Below are 19,760 nucleotides of genomic sequence, written 5' to 3'. Positions count from 1 at the left end.
AGTGGCCATTGGCACGTATTGATTTGCTGGTGGTGATTGTGCGCTCAGGTGTTCGTGACATCATCATAGGCCAGTGCCAGGCACGGGTGTGCTGGTGGTGACTGTGAGGTCCTTGTGCCTGAGGGCGTTAGGGGCCAATGCCAGGCATGTGTCTGCTAGTGGTGATTGTGAGGTGATTTGTGCCTGAGGGCATGAGAGGCTAGTGCCAGGAGTTTTTCTGCTGGTGGTGACTGTGAGATCCTTGTGCCTGAGCTCATGAGAGGCCAGTGCCAGGCACGTGTCTGCTGGTGGTGATTGTGAGGTCCTTGTTTGTGATGGGCCTGAGAGGCCAGTGCCAGGCATGTGTCTGCTGGTGGTGATTGTGAGGTCCTTGTGCCTGAGGGCATGAGAGGCCTGTGCCAGGCACGGGTATGCTGGCGGTGACTGTGAGGTCGTTGTGCCTGAGGGCATGAGAGGCCACTGCCAGGGACGTGTGTGCTGGCGGTGGTTGTGAAGTCCTTGTGCATGAGGACATGAGAGGCCATTGGCAGTTATTGCTGGGCTGGTGGTGATTGTGAGCTCAGTTGTTCGTGACATCATCAGAGGCCAGTGCCAGGCACGGGTCTGCTGGTGGTGCCTGTGAGGTCCTTGTGCGTGAGGGCGTGAGAGGCCAGTGCCAGGCATGTGTTTGCTAGTGGTGATGGTGAGGTCCTTGTGCGTGAGGGCATGAGAGGCCATTGGCAGGTATTGATTTGCTGGTGGTGATTGTGCGCTCAGGTGTTCGTGACATCATCATAGGCCAGTGCCAGGCACGGGTGTGCTGGTGGTGATTGTGAGGTCCTTGTACCTGAGGGCGTGAGAGGCCATTGGCAGTTATTGCTGGGTTGGTGGTGATTGTGAGCTCAGTTGTTCGTGACATCATCAGAGGCCAGTGCCAGGCACGGGTGTGCTGGTGGTGCCTGTGAGGTCCTTGTGCATGAGGGCGTGAGAGGCCAGTGCCAGGCACATGTCTGGTGGTGGTGATTGTGAGGTCCTTGTGCCTGAGGGCATTAGAGGCCAGTGCCAATAATGTGCCTGCTGGTGGTGTTTGTGAGCTCAGTTATTCGTGACATCATCAGAGGCCAGTGTAATGCATGTGTCTGCTGGTGGTCATGCTGAAGTCCCAGTACCTGAGGGCGTAAGAGGACAGTGGCAGGAACGTGCCTGCTGGTGGTGATTGTGAGGTCCTTGTTTGTGATGGGCCTGAGAGGCCAGTGCCAGGCATGTGTGTGCTAGTGGTGACTGTGAGGTGAGTTGTGCGTGAGGGCATGAGAGGCCAGTGCCAGGGAAGTGTCTGGTGGTGGAGATTGTGAGGTCCTTGTGCGTGAGGGCGTGAGAGGCCATTGGCAGTTATTGCTGGGCTGGTGGTGATTGTGAGCTCAGTTGTTCGTGACATCATCAGAGGCCAGTGCCAGGCACGGGTCTGCTGGTGGTGCCTGTGAGGTCCTTGTGCGTGAGGGCATGAGAGGCCAGTGCCAGGCATGTGTCTGCTGGTGGTGATTGTGAGGTCCTTGTGCGTGAGGGCATGAGAGGCTAGTACCAGGCATGGGTGTGCTGGTGGTGACTGTGAGGTCCTTGTGCCTGTGGGTGTGAGAGGCCAGTGGAAGGCATGTCCCTGCTCATGGTGATTGTGAGGTGAGTTGTGCGTGAGGGCATGAGAGGCCAGTGCCAGGGAAGTGTCTGGTGGTGGAGATTGTGAGGTCCTTGTGCGTGAGGGCGTGAGAGGCCAGTGCCCGGTATGTGTCTGCTGGCGGTGATTGTGAGCTCAGATTTTCGTGACGTCATCAGAGGCCAGTGCCAGGCACGTGTGTGCTGGTGCTGACTGTGAGGTCCTTGTGCCTGAGGGCATGAGAGGCCATTGGCAGGTATTGATTTGCTGGTGGTGATTGTGCGCTCAGGTGTTCGTGACATCATCATAGTCCAGTGCCAGGCACGGGTCTGTTGGTCGTGATTGTGAGGTCCTTGTGCGTGAGGGCGTGAGAGGCCAGTGTCAGGCAGATGTCTGCTGGGGGTGATGGTGAGGTGAGTTGTGCGTGAGGGCGTGAGATGCAAGTTTGAGGCACGTGTCTGGTGGTGGTGATTGTGAGGTCCTTGTGCCTGAGGGCATTAGAGGCCAGTGCCAGTAATGTGTCTGCTGGTGGTGTTTGTGAGCTCAGTTATTCGTGACATCATCAGAGGCCAGTGTCATGCATGTGTCTGCTGGTGGTCATGCTGAAGTCCCAGTACCTGAGGGCGTAAGAGGACAGTGGCAGGCACGTGCCTGCTGGTGGTGATTGTGAGGTCCTTGTTTGTGATGGGCCTGAGAGGCCAGTGCCAGGCATGTGTGTGCTAGTGGTGACTGTGAGGTGAGTTGTGCGTGAGGGCATGAGAGGCCAGTGCCAGGGAAGTGTCTGGTGGTGGAGATGATTGTGAGGTCCTTGTGCGTGAGGGCGTGAGAGGCCAGTGCCCGGTATGTGTCTGCTGGGGGTGATTGTGAGCTCAGATTTTCGTGACGTCATCAGAGGCCAGTGCCAGGCACGTGTGTGCTGGTGCTGACTGTGAGGTCCTTGTGCGTGAGGGCATGAGAGGCCATTGGCAGGTATTGATTTGCTGGTGGGGATTGTGCGCTCAGGTGTTCGTGACATCATCAGAAGCCAGTGCCAGGCACGGGTCTGTTGGTCGTGATTGTGAGGTCCTTGTGCGTGAGGGCGTGAGAGGCCAGTGCCAGGTATGTGTCTGCTGGCGGTGATTGTGAGCTCAGATTTTCGTGACGTCATCAGAGGCCAGTGCCAGGCACGGGTATGCTGGTGGTGACTGTGAGATCCTTGTGCCTGAGCTCATGAGAGGCCAGTGCCAGGCACGTGTCTGCTGGTGGTGATTGTGAGGTCCTTGTGCCTGAGGGCATGAGTGGCCATTGGCAGGTATTGATTTGCTGGTGGTGATTGTGCGCTCAGGTGTTCGTGACATCATCATAGGCCAGTGCCAGGCACGGGTGTGCTGGTGGTGACTGTGAGGTCCTTGTGCCTGAGGGCGTTAGGGGCCAATGCCAGGCATGTGTCTGCAAGTGGTGATTGTGAGGTGATTTGTGCCTGAGGGCATGAGAGGCTAGTGCCAGGAGTTTTTCTGCTGGTGGTGACTGTGAGATCCTTGTGCCTGAGCTCATGAGAGGCCAGTGCCAGGCACGTGTCTGCTGGTTGTGATTGTGAGGTCCTTGTTTGTGATGGGCCTGAGAGGCCAGTGCCAGGCATGTGTCTGCTGGTGGTGATTGTGAGGTCCTTGTGCCTGAGGGCATGAGAGGCCTGTGCCAGGCACGGGTATGCTGGCGGTGACTGTGAGGTCGTTGTGCCTGAGGGCATGAGAGGCCACTGCCAGGGACGTGTGTGCTGGCGGTGGTTGTGAAGTCCTTGTGCATGAGGACATGAGAGGCCATTGGCAGTTATTGCTGGGCTGGTGGTGATTGTGAGCTCAGTTGTTCGTGACATCATCAGAGGCCAGTGCCAGGCACGGGTCTGTTGGTCGTGATTGTGAAGTCCTTGTGCGTGAGGGCGTGAGAGGCCAGTGTCAGGCAGATGTCTGCTGGTGGTGATGGTGAGGTGAGTTGTGCGTGAGGGCGTGAGATGCAAGTGGGAGGCACGTGTCTGGTGGTGGTGACTGTGAGGTCCTTGTTCATGATGGGCCTGAGAGGCCAGTGCCAGGCATTTGTGTGCTAGTGGTGACTGTGAGGTCCTTGTGCGTGAGGGCATTAGAGGCCAGTGCCAGGGAAGTGTCTGGTGGTGGAGATTGTGAGGTCCTTGTGCGTGATGGCGTGAGAGACCAGTGCTAGGTATGTGTCTACTGGGGGTGATTGTGAGCTCAGATTTTCGTGACGTCATCAGAGGCCAGTGCCAGGCACGTGTCTGCTGGTGGTGACTGTGAGATCCTTGTGCCTGAGCTCATGAGAGGCCAGTGCCAGGGACGTGTGTGCTGGCGGTGGTTGTGAAGTCCTTGTGCCTGAGGACGTGAGAGGCCATTGGCAGTTATTGCTGGGCTGGTGGTGATTGTGAGCTCAGTTGTTCGTGACATCATCAGAGGCCAGTGCCAGGCACGGGTGTGCTGGTGGTGCCTGTGAGGTCCTTGTGCGTGAGGGCGTGAGAGGCCAGTGCCAGGCATGTGTTTGCTAGTGGTGATGGTGAGGTCCTTGTGCGTGAGGGCATGAGAGGCCATTGGCAGGTATTGATTTGCTGGTGGTGATTCTGCGCTCAGGTGTTCATTACATCATCATAGGCCAGTGCCAGGCACGGGTGTGCTGGTGGTGATTGTGAGGTCCTTGTACCTGAGGGCGTGAGAGGCCATTGGCAGTTATTGCTGGGTTGGTGGTGATTGTGAGCTCAGTTGTTCGTGACATCATCAGAGGCCAGTGCCAGGCACGGGTGTGCTGGTGGGGCCTGTGAGGTCCTTGTGCGTGAGGGCGTGAGAGGCCAGTGCAAGGCACGTGTTTGCTAGTGGTGATGGTTAGGTCCTTGTGCGTGAGGGCATGAGAGGCCAGTGCCAGGCATTTGTGTGCTAGTGGTGACTGTGAGGTCCTTGTTCGTGAGGGCATTAGAGACCAGTGCCAGGGATGTGTCTAGTGGTGGAGATTGTGAGGTCCTTGTGCGTGAGGGCGTGAGAGGCCAGTGCCAGGTATGTGTCTGCTGGGGGTGATTGTGAGCTCAGATTTTCGTGACGTCATCAGAGGCCAGTGCCAGGCACGTGTCTGCTGGTGGTGATTGTGAGGTCCTTGTGCCTGAGGGCATGAGAGGCCATTGGCAGGTATTGATTTGCTGGTGGTGATTGTGCGCTCAGGTGTTCGTGACAGCATCATAGTCCAGTGCCAGGCATGGGTGTGGTGGTGGTGCCTGTGAGGTCCTTGTGCATGAGGGCGTGAGAGGCCAGTGCCAGGCACATGTCTGCTGGTGGTGATTGTGAGGTCCTTGTGCCTGAGGGCATCAGAGGCCAGTGCCAGTAATGTGCCTGCTGGTGGTGTTTGTGAGCTCAGTTATTCGTGACATCATCAGAGGCCAGTGTCATGCATGTGTCTGCTGGTGGTCATGCTGAAGTCCCAGTACCTGAGGGCGTAGGAGGACAGTGGCAGGAACGTGCCTGCTGGTGGTGATTGTGAGGTCCTTGTTTTGATGGGCCTGAGAGGCCAGTGCCAGGCATGTGTGTGCTAGTGGTGACTGTGAGGTGAGTTGTGCGTGAGGGCATGAGAGGCCAGTGCCAGGGAAGTGTCTGGTGGTGGAGATTGTGAGGTCCTTGTGCGTGAGGGCGTGAGAGGCCATTGGCAGTTATTGCTGGGCTGGTGGTGATTGTGAGCTCAGTTGTTCGTGACATCATCAGAGGCCAGTGCCAGGCACGGGTCTGCTGGTGGTGCCTGTGAGGTCCTTGTGCGTGAGGGCATGAGAGGCCAGTGCCAGGCATGTGTCTGCTGGTGGTGATTGTTAGGTCCTTGTGCGTGAGGGCATGAGAGGCTAGTACCAGGCATGGGTGTGCTGGTGGTGACTGTGAGGTCCTTGTGCCTGTGGGTGTGAGAGGCCAGTGGAAGGCATGTCCCTGCTCATGGTGATTGTGAGGTGAGTTGTGCGTGAGGGCATGAGAGGCCAGTGCCAGGGAAGTGTCTGGTGGTGGAGATTGTGAGGTCGTTGTGCGTGAGGGCGTGAGAGGCCAGTGCCAGGTATGTGTCTGCTGGGGGTGATTGTGAGCTCAGATTTTCGTGACGTCATCAGAGGCCAGTGCCAGGCACGTGTGTGCTGGTGCTGACTGTGAGGTCCTTGTGCCTGAGGGCATGAGAGGCCATTGGCAGGTATTGATTTGCTGGTGGTGATTGTGCGCTCAGGTGTTCGTGACATCATCAGAAGCCAGTGCCAGGCACGGGTCTGTTGGTCGTGATTGTGAGGTCCTTGTGCGTGAGGGCGTGAGAGGCCAGTGTCAGGCAGATGTCTGCTGGTGGTGATGGTGAGGTGAGTTGTGCGTGAGGGCGTGAGATGCAAGTTTGAGGCACGTGTCTGGTGGTGGTGATTGTGAGGTCCTTGTGCCTGAGGGCATTAGAGGCCAGTGCCAGTAATGTGTCTGCTGGTGGTGTTTGTGAGCTCAGTTATTCGTGACATCATCAGAGGCCAGTGTCATGCATGTGTCTGCTGGTGGTCATGCTGAAGTCCCTGTACCTGAGGGCGTAAGAGGACAGTGGCAGGAACGTGCCTGCTGGTGGTGATTGTGAGGTCCTTGTTTGTGATGGGCCTGAGAGGCCAGTGCCAGGCATGTGTGTGCTAGTGGTGACTGTGAGGTGAGTTGTGCGTGAGGGCATGAGAGGCCAGTGCCAGGGAAGTGTCTGGTGGTGAAGATGATTGTGAGGTCCTTGTGCGTGAGGGCGTGAGAGGCCATTGGCAGTTATTGCTGGGCTGGTGGTGATTGTGAGCTCAGTTGTTCGTGACATCATCAGAGGCCAGTGCCAGGCACGGGTCTGCTGGTGGTGCCTGTGAGGTCCTTGTGCATGAGGGCATGAGAGGCCAGTGCCAGGCATGTGTCTGCTGGTGGTGATTGTGAGGTCCTTGTGCGTGAGGGCATGAGAGGCTAGTACCAGGCATGGGTGTGCTGGTGGTGACTGTGAGGTCCTTGTGCCTGTGGGTGTGAGAGGCCAGTGGAAGGCATGTCCCTGCTCATGGTGATTGTGAGGTGAGTTGTGCGTGAGGGCATGAGAGGCCAGTGCCAGGGAAGTGTCTGGTGGTGGAGATTGTGAGGTCCTTGTGCGTGAGGGCGTGAGAGGCCAGTGCCCGGTATGTGTCTGCTGGCGGTGATTGTGAGCTCAGATTTTCGTGACGTCATCAGAGGCCAGTGCCAGGCACGGGTGTGCTGGTGCTGACTGTGAGGTCCTTGTGCCTGAGGGCATGAGAGGCCATTGGCAGGTATTGATTTGCTGGTGGTGATTGTGCGCTCAGGTGTTCGTGACATCATCATAGTCCAGTGCCAGGCACGGGTGTGCTGGTGGTGTCTGTGAGGTCCTTGTGCGTGAGGGCGTGAGAGGCCAGTGCCAGGCACATGTTTGCTGGTGGTGATTGTGAGGTCCTTGTGCCTGAGGGCATCAGAGGCCAGTGCCAGTAATGTGTCTGCTGGTGGTGTTTGTGAGCTCAGTTATTCGTGACATCATCAGAGGCCAGTGTCATGCATGTGTCTGCTGGTGGTCATGCTGAAGTCCCAGTACCTGAGGGCGTAGGAGGACAGTGGCAGGAACGTGCCTGCTGGTGGTGATTGTGAGGTCCTTGTTTTGATGGGCCTGAGAGGCCAGTGCCAGGCATGTGTGTGCTAGTGGTGACTGTGAGGTGAGTTGTGCGTGAGGGCATGAGAGGCCAGTGCCAGGGAAGTGTCTGGTGGTGGAGATTGTGAGGTCCTTGTGCGTGAGGGCGTGAGAGGCCATTGGCAGTTATTGCTGGGCTGGTGGTGATTGTGAGCTCAGTTGTTCGTGACATCATCAGAGGCCAGTGCCAGTAATGTGTCTGCTGGTGGTGCCTGTGAGGTCCTTGTGCGTGAGGGCATGAGAGGCCCGTGCCAGGCATGTGTCTGCTGGTGGTGATTGTGAGGTCCTTGTGCGTGAGGGCATGAGAGGCTAGTACCAGGCATGGGTGTGCTGGTGGTGACTGTGAGGTCCTTGTGCCTGTGGGTGTGAGAGGCCAGTGGAAGGCATGTCCCTGCTCATGGTGATTGTGAGGTGAGTTGTGCGTGAGGGCATGAGAGGCCAGTGCCAGGGAAGTGTCTGGTGGTGGAGATTGTGAGGTCCTTGTGCGTGAGGGCGTGAGAGGCCAGTGCCAGGTATGTGTCTGCTGGCGGTGATTGTGAGCTCAGATTTTCGTGACGTCATCAGAGGCCAGTGCCAGGCACGTGTGTGCTGGTGCTGACTGTGAGGTCCTTGTGCCTGAGGGCATGAGAGGCCATTGGCAGGTATTGATTTGCTGGTGGTGATTGTGCGCTCAGGTGTTCGTGACATCATCAGAAGCCAGTGCCAGGCACGGGTCTGTTGGTCGTGATTGTGAGGTCCTTGTGCGTGAGGGCGTGAGAGGCCAGTGCCAGGTATGTGTCTGCTGGGGGTGATTGTGAGCTCAGATTTTCGTGACGTCATCAGAGGCCAGTGCCAGGCACGGGTATGCTGGTGGTGACTGTGAGATCCTTGTGCCTGAGCTCATGAGAGGCCAGTGCCAGGCACGTGTCTGCTGGTGGTGATTGTGAGGTCCTTGTGCCTGAGGGCATGAGTGGCCATTGGCAGGTATTGATTTGCTGGTGGTGATTGTGCGCTCAGGTGTTCGTGACATCATCATAGGCCAGTGCCAGGCACGGGTGTGCTGGTGGTGCCTGTGAGGTCCTTGTGCCTGAGGGCGTTAGGGGCCAATGCCAGGCATGTGTCTGCAAGTGGTGATTGTGAGGTGATTTGTGCCTGAGGGCATGAGAGGCTAGTGCCAGGAGTTTTTCTGCTGGTGGTGACTGTGAGATCCTTGTGCCTGAGCTCATGAGAGGCCAGTGCCAGGCACGTGTCTGCTGGTGGTGATTGTGAGGTCCTTGTTTGTGATGGGCCTGAGAGGCCAGTGCCAGGCATGTGTCTGCTGGTGGTGATTGTGAGGTCCTTGTGCCTGAGGGCATGAGAGGCCTGTGCCAGGCACGGGTATGCTGGCGGTGACTGTGAGGTCGTTGTGCCTGAGGGCATGAGAGGCCACTGCCAGGGACGTGTGTGCTGGCGGTGGTTGTGAAGTCCTTGTGCATGAGGACATGAGAGGCCATTGGCAGTTATTGCTGGGCTGGTGGTGATTGTGAGCTCAGTTGTTCGTGACATCATCAGAGGCCAGTGCCAGGCACGGGTCTGTTGGTCGTGATTGTGAAGTCCTTGTGCGTGAGGGCGTGAGAGGCCAGTGTCAGGCAGATGTCTGCTGGTGGTGATGGTGAGGTGAGTTGTGCGTGAGGGCGTGAGATGCAAGTGGGAGGCACGTGTCTGGTGGTGGTGACTGTGAGGTCCTTGTTCATGATGAGCCTGAGAGGCCAGTGCCAGGCATTTGTGTGCTAGTGGTGACTGTGAGGTCCTTGTGCGTGAGGGCATTAGAGGCCAGTGCCAGGGAAGTGTCTGGTGGTGGAGATTGTGAGGTCCTTGTGCGTGATGGCGTGAGAGACCAGTGCTAGGTATGTGTCTACTGGGGGTGATTGTGAGCTCAGATTTTCGTGACGTCATCAGAGGCCAGTGCCAGGCACGTGTCTGCTGGTGGTGACTGTGAGATCCTTGTGCCTGAGCTCATGAGAGGCCAGTGCCAGGGACGTGTGTGCTGGCGGTGGTTGTGAAGTCCTTGTGCATGAGGACGTGAGAGGCCATTGGCAGTTATTGCTGGGTTGGTGGTGATTGTGAGCTCAGTTGTTCGTGACATCATCAGAGGCCAGTGCCAGGCACGGGTGTGCTGGTGGTGCCTGTCAGGTCCTTGTGCGTGAGGGCGTGAGAGGCCAGTGCCAGGCATGTGTTTGCTAGTGGTGATGGTGAGGTCCTTGTGCGTGAGGGCATGAGAGGCCATTGGCAGGTATTGATTTGCTGGTGGTGATTCTGCGCTCAGGTGTTCATTACATCATCATAGGCCAGTGCCAGGCACGGGTGTGCTGGTGGTGATTGTGAGGTCCTTGTACCTGAGGGCGTGAGAGGCCATTGGCAGTTATTGCTGGGTTGGTGGTGATTGTGAGCTCAGTTGTTTGTGACATCATCAGAGACCAGTGCCAGGCACGGGTGTGCTGGTGGGGCCTGTGAGGTCCTTGTGCGTGAGGGCGTGAGAGGCCAGTGCCAGGCACGTGTTTGCTAGTGGTGATGGTTAGGTCCTTGTGCGTGAGAGCATGAGAGGCCAGTGCCAGGCATTTGTGTGCTAGTGGTGACTGTGAGGTCCTTGTTCGTGAGGGCATTAGAGGCCAGTGCCAGGGAAGTGTCTGGTGGTGGAGATTGTGAGGTCCTTGTGCGTGAGGGCGTGAGAGGCCAGTGCCAGGTATGTGTCTGCTGGGGGTGATTGTGAGCTCAGATTTTCGTGACGTCATCAGAGGCCAGTGCCAGGCACGTGTGTGCTGGTGGTGATTGTGAGGTCCTTGTGCCTGAGGGCATGAGAGGCCATTGGCAGGTATTGATTTGCTGGTGGTGATTGTGCGCTCAGGTGTTCGTGACATCATCATAGTCCAGTGCCAGGCACGGGTGTGCTGGTGGTGCCTGTGAGGTCCTTGTGCATGAGGGCGTGAGAGGCCAGTGCCAGGCACATGTCTGCTGGTGGTGATTGTGAGGTCCTTGTGCCTGAGGGCATCAGAGGCCAGTGCCAGTAATGTGTCTGCTGGTGGTGCCTGTGAGGTCCTTGTGCGTGAGGGCATGAGAGGCCAGTGCCAGGCATGTGTCTGCTGGTGGTGATTGTGAGGTCCTTGTGCGTGAGGGCATGAGAGGCTAGTACCAGGCATGGGTGTGCTGGTGGTGACTGTGAGGTCCTTGTGCCTGTGGGTGTGAGAGGCCAGTGGAAGGCATGTCCCTGCTCATGGTGATTGTGAGGTGAGTTGTGCGTGAGGGCATGAGAGGCCAGTGCCAGGGAAGTGTCTGGTGGTGGAGATTGTGAGGTCCTTGTGCGTGAGGGCGTGAGAGGCCAGTGCCAGGTATGTGTCTGCTGGCGGTGATTGTGAGCTCAGATTTTCGTGACGTCATCAGAGGCCAGTGCCAGGCACGTGTGTGCTGGTGCTGACTGTGAGGTCCTTGTGCCTGAGGGCGTGAGAGGCCATTGGCAGGTATTGATTTGCTGGTGGTGATTGTGCGCTCAGGTGTTCGTGACATCATCAGAAGCCAGTGCCAGGCACGGGTCTGTTGGTCGTGATTGTGAGGTCCTTGTGCGTGAGGGCGTGAGAGGCCAGTGTCAGGCAGATGTCTGCTGATGGTGATGGTGAGGTGAGTTGTGCGTGAGGGCGTGAGATGCAAGTTTGAGGCACGTGTCTGGTGGTGGTGATTGTGAGGTCCTTGTGCCTGAGGGCATTAGAGGCCAGTGCCAGTAATGTGCCTGCTGGTGGTGTTTGTGAGCTCAGTTATTCGTGACATCATCAGAGGCCAGTGTCATGCATGTGTCTGCTGGTGGTCATGCTGAAGTCCCTGTACCTGAGGGCGTAAGAGGACAGTGGCAGGAACGTGCCTGCTGGTGGTGATTGTGAGGTCCTTGTTTGTGATGGGCCTGAGAGGCCAGTGCCAGGCATGTGTGTGCTAGTGGTGACTGTGAGGTGAGTTGTGCGTGAGGGCATGAGAGGCCAGTGCCAGGGAAGTGTCTGGTGGTGAAGATGATTGTGAGGTCCTTGTGCGTGAGGGCGTGAGAGGCCATTGGCAGTTATTGCTGGGCTGGTGGTGATTGTGAGCTCAGTTGTTCGTGACATAATCAGAGGCCAGTGCCAGGCACGGGTCTGCTGGTGGTGCCTGTGAGGTCCTTGTGCATGAGGGCATGAGAGGCCAGTGCCAGGCATGTGTCTGCTGGTGGTGATTGTGAGGTCCTTGTGCGTGAGGGCATGAGAGGCTAGTACCAGGCATGGGTGTGCTGGTGGTGACTGTGAGGTCCTTGTGCCTGTGGGTGTGAGAGGCCAGTGGAAGGCATGTCCCTGCTCATGGTGATTGTGAGGTGAGTTGTGCGTGAGGGCATGAGAGGCCAGTGCCAGGGAAGTGTCTGGTGGTGGAGATTGTGAGGTCCTTGTGCGTGAGGGCGTGAGAGGCCAGTGCCCGGTATGTGTCTGCTGGCGGTGATTGTGAGCTCAGATTTTCGTGACGTCATCAGAGGCCAGTGCCAGGCACGTGTGTGCTGGTGCTGACTGTGAGGTCCTTGTGCCTGAGGGCATGAGAGGCCATTGGCAGGTATTGATTTGCTGGTGGTGATTGTGCGCTCAGGTGTTCGTGACATCATCATAGTCCAGTGCCAGGCACGGGTGTGCTGGTGGTGTCTGTGAGGTCCTTGTGCGTGAGGGCGTGAGAGGCCAGTGCCAGGCACATGTTTGCTGGTGGTGATTGTGAGGTCCTTGTGCCTGAGGGCATCAGAGGCCAGTGCCAGTAATGTGTCTGCTGGTGGTGTTTGTGAGCTCAGTTATTCGTGACATCATCAGAGGCCAGTGTCATGCATGTGTCTGCTGGTGGTCATGCTGAAGTCCCAGTACCTGAGGGCGTAGGAGGACAGTGGCAGGAACGTGCCTGCTGGTGGTGATTGTGAGGTCCTTGTTTTGATGGGCCTGAGAGGCCAGTGCCAGGCATGTGTGTGCTAGTGGTGACTGTGAGGTGAGTTGTGCGTGAGGGCATGAGAGGCCAGTGCCAGGGAAGTGTCTGGTGGTGGAGATTGTGAGGTCCTTGTGCGTGAGGGCGTGAGAGGCCATTGGCAGTTATTGCTGGGCTGGTGGTGATTGTGAGCTCAGTTGTTCGTGACATCATCAGAGGCCAGTGCCAGTAATGTGTCTGCTGGTGGTGCCTGTGAGGTCCTTGTGCGTGAGGGCATGAGAGGCCCGTGCCAGGCATGTGTCTGCTGGTGGTGATTGTGAGGTCCTTGTGCGTGAGGGCATGAGAGGCTAGTACCAGGCATGGGTGTGCTGGTGGTGACTGTGAGGTCCTTGTGCCTGTGGGTGTGAGAGGCCAGTGGAAGGCATGTCCCTGCTCATGGTGATTGTGAGGTGAGTTGTGCGTGAGGGCATGAGAGGCCAGTGCCAGGGAAGTGTCTGGTGGTGGAGATTGTGAGGTCGTTGTGCGTGAGGGCGTGAGAGGCCAGTGCCAGGTATGTGTCTGCTGGGGGTGATTGTGAGCTCAGATTTTCGTGACGTCATCAGAGGCCAGTGCCAGGCACGTGTGTGCTGGTGCTGACTGTGAGGTCCTTGTGCCTGAGGGCATGAGAGGCCATTGGCAGGTATTGATTTGCTGGTGGTGATTGTGCGCTCAGGTGTTCGTGACATCATCAGAAGCCAGTGCCAGGCACGGGTCTGTTGGTCGTGATTGTGAGGTCCTTGTGCGTGAGGGCGTGAGAGGCCAGTGCCAGGTATGTGTCTGCTGGGGGTGATTGTGAGCTCAGATTTTCGTGACGTCATCAGAGGCCAGTGCCAGGCACGGGTATGCTGGTGGTGACTGTGAGATCCTTGTGCCTGAGCTCATGAGAGGCCAGTGCCAGGCACGTGTCTGCTGGTGGTGATTGTGAGGTCCTTGTGCCTGAGGGCATGAGTGGCCATTGGCAGGTATTGATTTGCTGGTGGTGATTGTGCGCTCAGGTGTTCGTGACATCATCATAGGCCAGTGCCAGGCACGGGTGTGCTGGTGGTGCCTGTGAGGTCCTTGTGCCTGAGGGCGTTAGGGGCCAATGCCAGGCATGTGTCTGCAAGTGGTGATTGTGAGGTGATTTGTGCCTGAGGGCATGAGAGGCTAGTGCCAGGAGTTTTTCTGCTGGTGGTGACTGTGAGATCCTTGTGCCTGAGCTCATGAGAGGCCAGTGCCAGGCACGTGTCTGCTGGTGGTGATTGTGAGGTCCTTGTTTGTGATGGGCCTGAGAGGCCAGTGCCAGGCATGTGTCTGCTGGTGGTGATTGTGAGGTCCTTGTGCCTGAGGGCATGAGAGGCCTGTGCCAGGCACGGGTATGCTGGCGGTGACTGTGAGGTCGTTGTGCCTGAGGGCATGAGAGGCCACTGCCAGGGACGTGTGTGCTGGCGGTGGTTGTGAAGTCCTTGTGCATGAGGACATGAGAGGCCATTGGCAGTTATTGCTGGGCTGGTGGTGATTGTGAGCTCAGTTGTTCGTGACATCATCAGAGGCCAGTGCCAGGCACGGGTCTGTTGGTCGTGATTGTGAAGTCCTTGTGCGTGAGGGCGTGAGAGGCCAGTGTCAGGCAGATGTCTGCTGGTGGTGATGGTGAGGTGAGTTGTGCGTGAGGGCGTGAGATGCAAGTGGGAGGCACGTGTCTGGTGGTGGTGACTGTGAGGTCCTTGTTCATGATGAGCCTGAGAGGCCAGTGCCAGGCATTTGTGTGCTAGTGGTGACTGTGAGGTCCTTGTGCGTGAGGGCATTAGAGGCCAGTGCCAGGGAAGTGTCTGGTGGTGGAGATTGTGAGGTCCTTGTGCGTGATGGCGTGAGAGACCAGTGCTAGGTATGTGTCTACTGGGGGTGATTGTGAGCTCAGATTTTCGTGACGTCATCAGAGGCCAGTGCCAGGCACGTGTCTGCTGGTGGTGACTGTGAGATCCTTGTGCCTGAGCTCATGAGAGGCCAGTGCCAGGGACGTGTGTGCTGGCGGTGGTTGTGAAGTCCTTGTGCATGAGGACGTGAGAGGCCATTGGCAGTTATTGCTGGGTTGGTGGTGATTGTGAGCTCAGTTGTTCGTGACATCATCAGAGGCCAGTGCCAGGCACGGGTGTGCTGGTGGTGCCTGTCAGGTCCTTGTGCGTGAGGGCGTGAGAGGCCAGTGCCAGGCATGTGTTTGCTAGTGGTGATGGTGAGGTCCTTGTGCGTGAGGGCATGAGAGGCCATTGGCAGGTATTGATTTGCTGGTGGTGATTCTGCGCTCAGGTGTTCATTACATCATCATAGGCCAGTGCCAGGCACGGGTGTGCTGGTGGTGATTGTGAGGTCCTTGTACCTGAGGGCGTGAGAGGCCATTGGCAGTTATTGCTGGGTTGGTGGTGATTGTGAGCTCAGTTGTTTGTGACATCATCAGAGACCAGTGCCAGGCACGGGTGTGCTGGTGGGGCCTGTGAGGTCCTTGTGCGTGAGGGCGTGAGAGGCCAGTGCCAGGCACGTGTTTGCTAGTGGTGATGGTTAGGTCCTTGTGCGTGAGAGCATGAGAGGCCAGTGCCAGGCATTTGTGTGCTAGTGGTGACTGTGAGGTCCTTGTTCGTGAGGGCATTAGAGGCCAGTGCCAGGGAAGTGTCTGGTGGTGGAGATTGTGAGGTCCTTGTGCGTGAGGGCGTGAGAGGCCAGTGCCAGGTATGTGTCTGCTGGGGGTGATTGTGAGCTCAGATTTTCGTGACGTCATCAGAGGCCAGTGCCAGGCACGTGTGTGCTGGTGGTGATTGTGAGGTCCTTGTGCCTGAGGGCATGAGAGGCCATTGGCAGGTATTGATTTGCTGGTGGTGATTGTGCGCTCAGGTGTTCGTGACATCATCATAGTCCAGTGCCAGGCACGGGTGTGCTGGTGGTGCCTGTGAGGTCCTTGTGCATGAGGGCGTGAGAGGCCAGTGCCAGGCACATGTCTGCTGGTGGTGATTGTGAGGTCCTTGTGCCTGAGGGCATCAGAGGCCAGTGCCAGTAATGTGTCTGCTGGTGGTGCCTGTGAGGTCCTTGTGCGTGAGGGCATGAGAGGCCAGTGCCAGGCATGTGTCTGCTGGTGGTGATTGTGAGGTCCTTGTGCGTGAGGGCATGAGAGGCTAGTACCAGGCATGGGTGTGCTGGTGGTGACTGTGAGGTCCTTGTGCCTGTGGGTGTGAGAGGCCAGTGGAAGGCATGTCCCTGCTCATGGTGATTGTGAGGTGAGTTGTGCGTGAGGGCATGAGAGGCCAGTGCCAGGGAAGTGTCTGGTGGTGGAGATTGTGAGGTCCTTGTGCGTGAGGGCGTGAGAGGCCAGTGCCAGGTATGTGTCTGCTGGCGGTGATTGTGAGCTCAGATTTTCGTGACGTCATCAGAGGCCAGTGCCAGGCACGTGTGTGCTGGTGCTGACTGTGAGGTCCTTGTGCCTGAGGGCGTGAGAGGCCATTGGCAGGTATTGATTTGCTGGTGGTGATTGTGCGCTCAGGTGTTCGTGACATCATCAGAAGCCAGTGCCAGGCACGGGTCTGTTGGTCGTGATTGTGAGGTCCTTGTGCGTGAGGGCGTGAGAGGCCAGTGTCAGGCAGATGTCTGCTGATGGTGATGGTGAGGTGAGTTGTGCGTGAGGGCGTGAGATGCAAGTTTGAGGCACGTGTCTGGTGGTGGTGATTGTGAGGTCCTTGTGCCTGAGGGCATTAGAGGCCAGTGCCAGTAATGTGCCTGCTGGTGGTGTTTGTGAGCTCAGTTATTCGTGACATCATCAGAGGCCAGTGTCATGCATGTGTCTGCTGGTGGTCATGCTGAAGTCCCAGTACCTGAGGGCGTAAGAGGACAGTGGCAGGAACGTGCCTGCTGGTGGTGATTGTGAGGTCCTTGTTTGTGATGGGCCTGAGAGGCCAGTGCCAGGCATGTGTGTGCTAGTGGTGACTGTGAGGTGAGTTGTGCGTGAGGGCATGAGAGGCCAGTGCCAGGGAAGTGTCTGGTGGTGGAGATGATTGTGAGGTCCTTGTGCGTGAGGGCGTGAGAGGCCATTGGCAGTTATTGCTGGGCTGGTGGTGATTGTGAGCTCAGTTGTTCGTGACATAATCAGAGGCCAGTGCCAGGCACGGGTGTGCTGGTGGTGCCTGTGAGGTCCTTGTGCATGAGGGCATGAGAGGCCAGTGCCAGGCATGTGTCTGCTGGTGGTGATTGTTAGGTCCTTGTGCGTGAGGGCATGAGAGGCTAGTACCAGGCATGTGTCTGCTGGTGGTGACTGTGAGGTCCTTGTGCCTGTGGGTGTGAGAGGCCAGTGGAAGGCATGTCCCTGCTCATGGTGATTGTGAGGTGAGTTGTGCGTGAGGGCATGAGAGGCCAGTGCCAGGGAAGTGTCTGGTGGTGGAGATTGTGAGGTCCTTGTGCGTGAGGGCGTGAGAGGCCAGTGCCCGGTATGTGTCTGCTGGCGGTGATTGTGAGCTCAGATTTTCGTGACGTCATCAGAGGCCAGTGCCAGGCACGTGTGTGCTGGTGCTGACTGTGAGGTCCTTGTGCCTGAGGGCATGAGAGGCCATTGGCAGGTATTGATTTGCTGGTGGTGATTGTGCGCTCAGGTGTTCGTGACATCATCATAGTCCAGTGCCAGGCACGGGTGTGCTGGTGGTGATTGTGAGGTCCTTGTGCGTGAGGGCGTGAGAGGCCAGTGCCAGGTATGTGTCTGCTGGCGGTGATTGTGAGCTCAGATTTTCGTGACGTCATCAGAGGCCAGTGCCAGGCACGGGTATGCTGGTGGTGACTGTGAGATCCTTGTGCCTGAGCTCATGAGAGGCCAGTGCCAGGCACGTGTCTGCTGGTGGTGATTGTGAGGTCCTTGTGCCTGACGGCATGAGTGGCCATTGGCAGGTATTGATTTGCTGGTGGTGATTGTGCGCTCAGGTGTTCGTGACATCATCATAGGCCAGTGCCAGGCACGGGTGTGCTGGTGGTGCCTGTGAGGTCCTTGTGCCTGAGGGCGTTAGGGGCCAATGCCAGGCATGTGTCTGCAAGTGGTGATTGTGAGGTGATTTGTGCCTGAGGGCATGAGAGGCTAGTGCCAGGAGTTTTTCTGCTGGTGGTGACTGTGAGATCCTTGTGCCTGAGCTCATGAGAGGCCAGTGCCAGGCACGTGTCTGCTGGTTGTGATTGTGAGGTCCTTGTTTGTGATGGGCCTGAGAGGCCAGTGCCAGGCATGTGTCTGCTGGTGGTGATTGTGAGGTCCTTGTGCCTGAGGGCATGAGAGGCCTGTGCCAGGCACGGGTATGCTGGCGGTGACTGTGAGGTCGTTGTGCCTGAGGGCATGAGAGGCCACTGCCAGGGAGGTGTGTGCTGGCGGTGGTTGTGAAGTCCTTGTGCATGAGGACATGAGAGGCCATTGGCAGTTATTGCTGGGCTGGTGGTGATTGTGAGCTCAGTTGTTCGTGACATCATCAGAGGCCAGTGCCAGGCACGGGTCTGTTGGTCGTGATTGTGAAGTCCTTGTGCGTGAGGGCGTGAGAGGCCAGTGTCAGGCAGATGTCTGCTGGTGGTGATGGTGAGGTGAGTTGTGCGTGAGGGCGTGAGATGCAAGTGGGAGGCACGTGTCTGGTGGTGGTGACTGTGAGGTCCTTGTTCATGATGGGCCTGAGAGGCCAGTGCCAGGCATTTGTGTGCTAGTGGTGAATGTGAGGTCCTTGTGCGTGAGGGCATTAGAGGCCAGTGCCAGGGAAGTGTCTGGTGGTGGAGATTGTGAGGTCCTTGTGCGTGATGGCGTGAGAGACCAGTGCTAGGTATGTGTCTACTGGGGGTGATTGTGAGCTCAGATTTTCGTGACGTCATCAGAGGCCAGTGCCAGGCACGTGTCTGCTGGTGGTGACTGTGAGATCCTTGTGCCTGAGCTCATGAGAGGCCAGTGCCAGGCACGGGTGTGCTGGTGGTGATTGTGAGGTCCTTGTGCCTAAGGGCGTGAGAGGCCATTGGCAGTTATTGCTGGGTTGGTGGTGATTGTGAGCTCAGTTGTTCGTGACATCATCAGAGGCCAGTGCCAGGCACGGGTGTGCTGGTGGTGCCTGTGAGGTCCTTGTGCGTGAGGGCGTGAGAGGCCAGTGCCAGGCATGTGTTTGCTAGTGGTGATGGTGAGGTCCTTGTGCGTGAGGGCATGAGAGGCCATTGGCAGGTATTGATTTGCTGGTGGTGATTCTGCGCTCAGGTGTTCATTACATCATCATAGGCCAGTGCCAGGCACGGGTGTGCTGGTGGTGATTGTGAGGTCCTTGTACCTGAGGGCGTGAGAGGCCATTGGCAGTTATTGCTGGGTTGGTGGTGATTGTGAGCTCAGTTGTTTGTGACATCATCAGAGACCAGTGCCAGGCACGGGTGTGCTGGTGGGGCCTGTGAGGTCCTTGTGCGTGAGGGCGTGAGAGGCCAGTGCCAGGCACGTGTTTGCTAGTGGTGATGGTGAGGTCCTTGTGCGTGAGGGCATGAGAGGCCAGTGCCAGGCATGTGTGTGCTAGTGGTGACTGTGAGGTGAGTTGTGCGTGAGGGCATGAGAGGCCAGTGCCAGGGAAGTGTCTGGTGGTGGAGATTGTGAGGTCCTTGTGCGTGAGGGCGTGAGAGGCCAGTGCCAGGTATGTGTCTGCTGGCGGTGACTGTGAGCTCAGATTTTCGTGACGTCATCAGAGGCCAGTGCCAGGCACGTGTGTGCTGGTGCTGACTGTGAGGTCCTTGTGCCTGAGGGCATGAGAGGCCATTGGCAGGTATTGATTTGCTGGTGGTGATTGTGCGCTCAGGTGTTCGTGACATCATCAGAAGCCAGTGCAAGGCACGGGTGTGCTGGTGGTGCCTGTGAGGTCCTTGTGCATGAGGGCGTGAGAGGCCAGTGCCAGGCACATGTCTGCTGGTGGTGATTGTGAGGTCCTTGTGCCTGAGGGCATTAGAGGCCAGTGCCAATAATGTGCCTGCTGGTGGTGTTTGTGAGCTCAGTTATTCGTGACATCATCAGAGGCCAGTGTAATGCATGTGTCTGCTGGTGGTCATGCTGAAGTCCCTGTACCTGAGGGCGTAAGAGGACAGTGGCAGGAACGTGCCTGCTGGTGGTGATTGTGAGGTCCTTGTTTTGATGGGCCTGAGAGGCCAGTGCCAGGCATGTGTGTGCTAGTGGTGACTGTGAGGTGAGTTGTGCGTGAGGGCATGAGAGGCCAGTGCCAGGGAAATGTCTGGTGGTGGAGATTGTGAGGTCCTTGTGCGTGAGGGCGTGAGAGGCCATTGGCAGTTATTGCTGGGCTGGTGGTGATTGTGAGCTCAGTTGTTCGTGACATCTTCAGAGGCCAGTGCCAGGCACGGGTGTGCTGGTGGTGCCTGTGAGGTCCTTGTGCGTGAGGGCATGAGAGGCCAGTGCCAGGCATGTGTCTGCTGGTGGTGATTGTGAGGTCCTTGTGCGTGAGGGCATGAGAGGCTAGTACCAGGCATGGGTGTGCTGGTGGTGACTGTG

This window comes from Struthio camelus, chromosome 11 (genome assembly GCF_040807025.1).
Source record: "Struthio camelus isolate bStrCam1 chromosome 11, bStrCam1.hap1, whole genome shotgun sequence".
NCBI lineage: Eukaryota > Metazoa > Chordata > Aves > Struthioniformes > Struthionidae > Struthio > Struthio camelus.
This window is presented reverse-complemented; position numbering follows the sequence as displayed.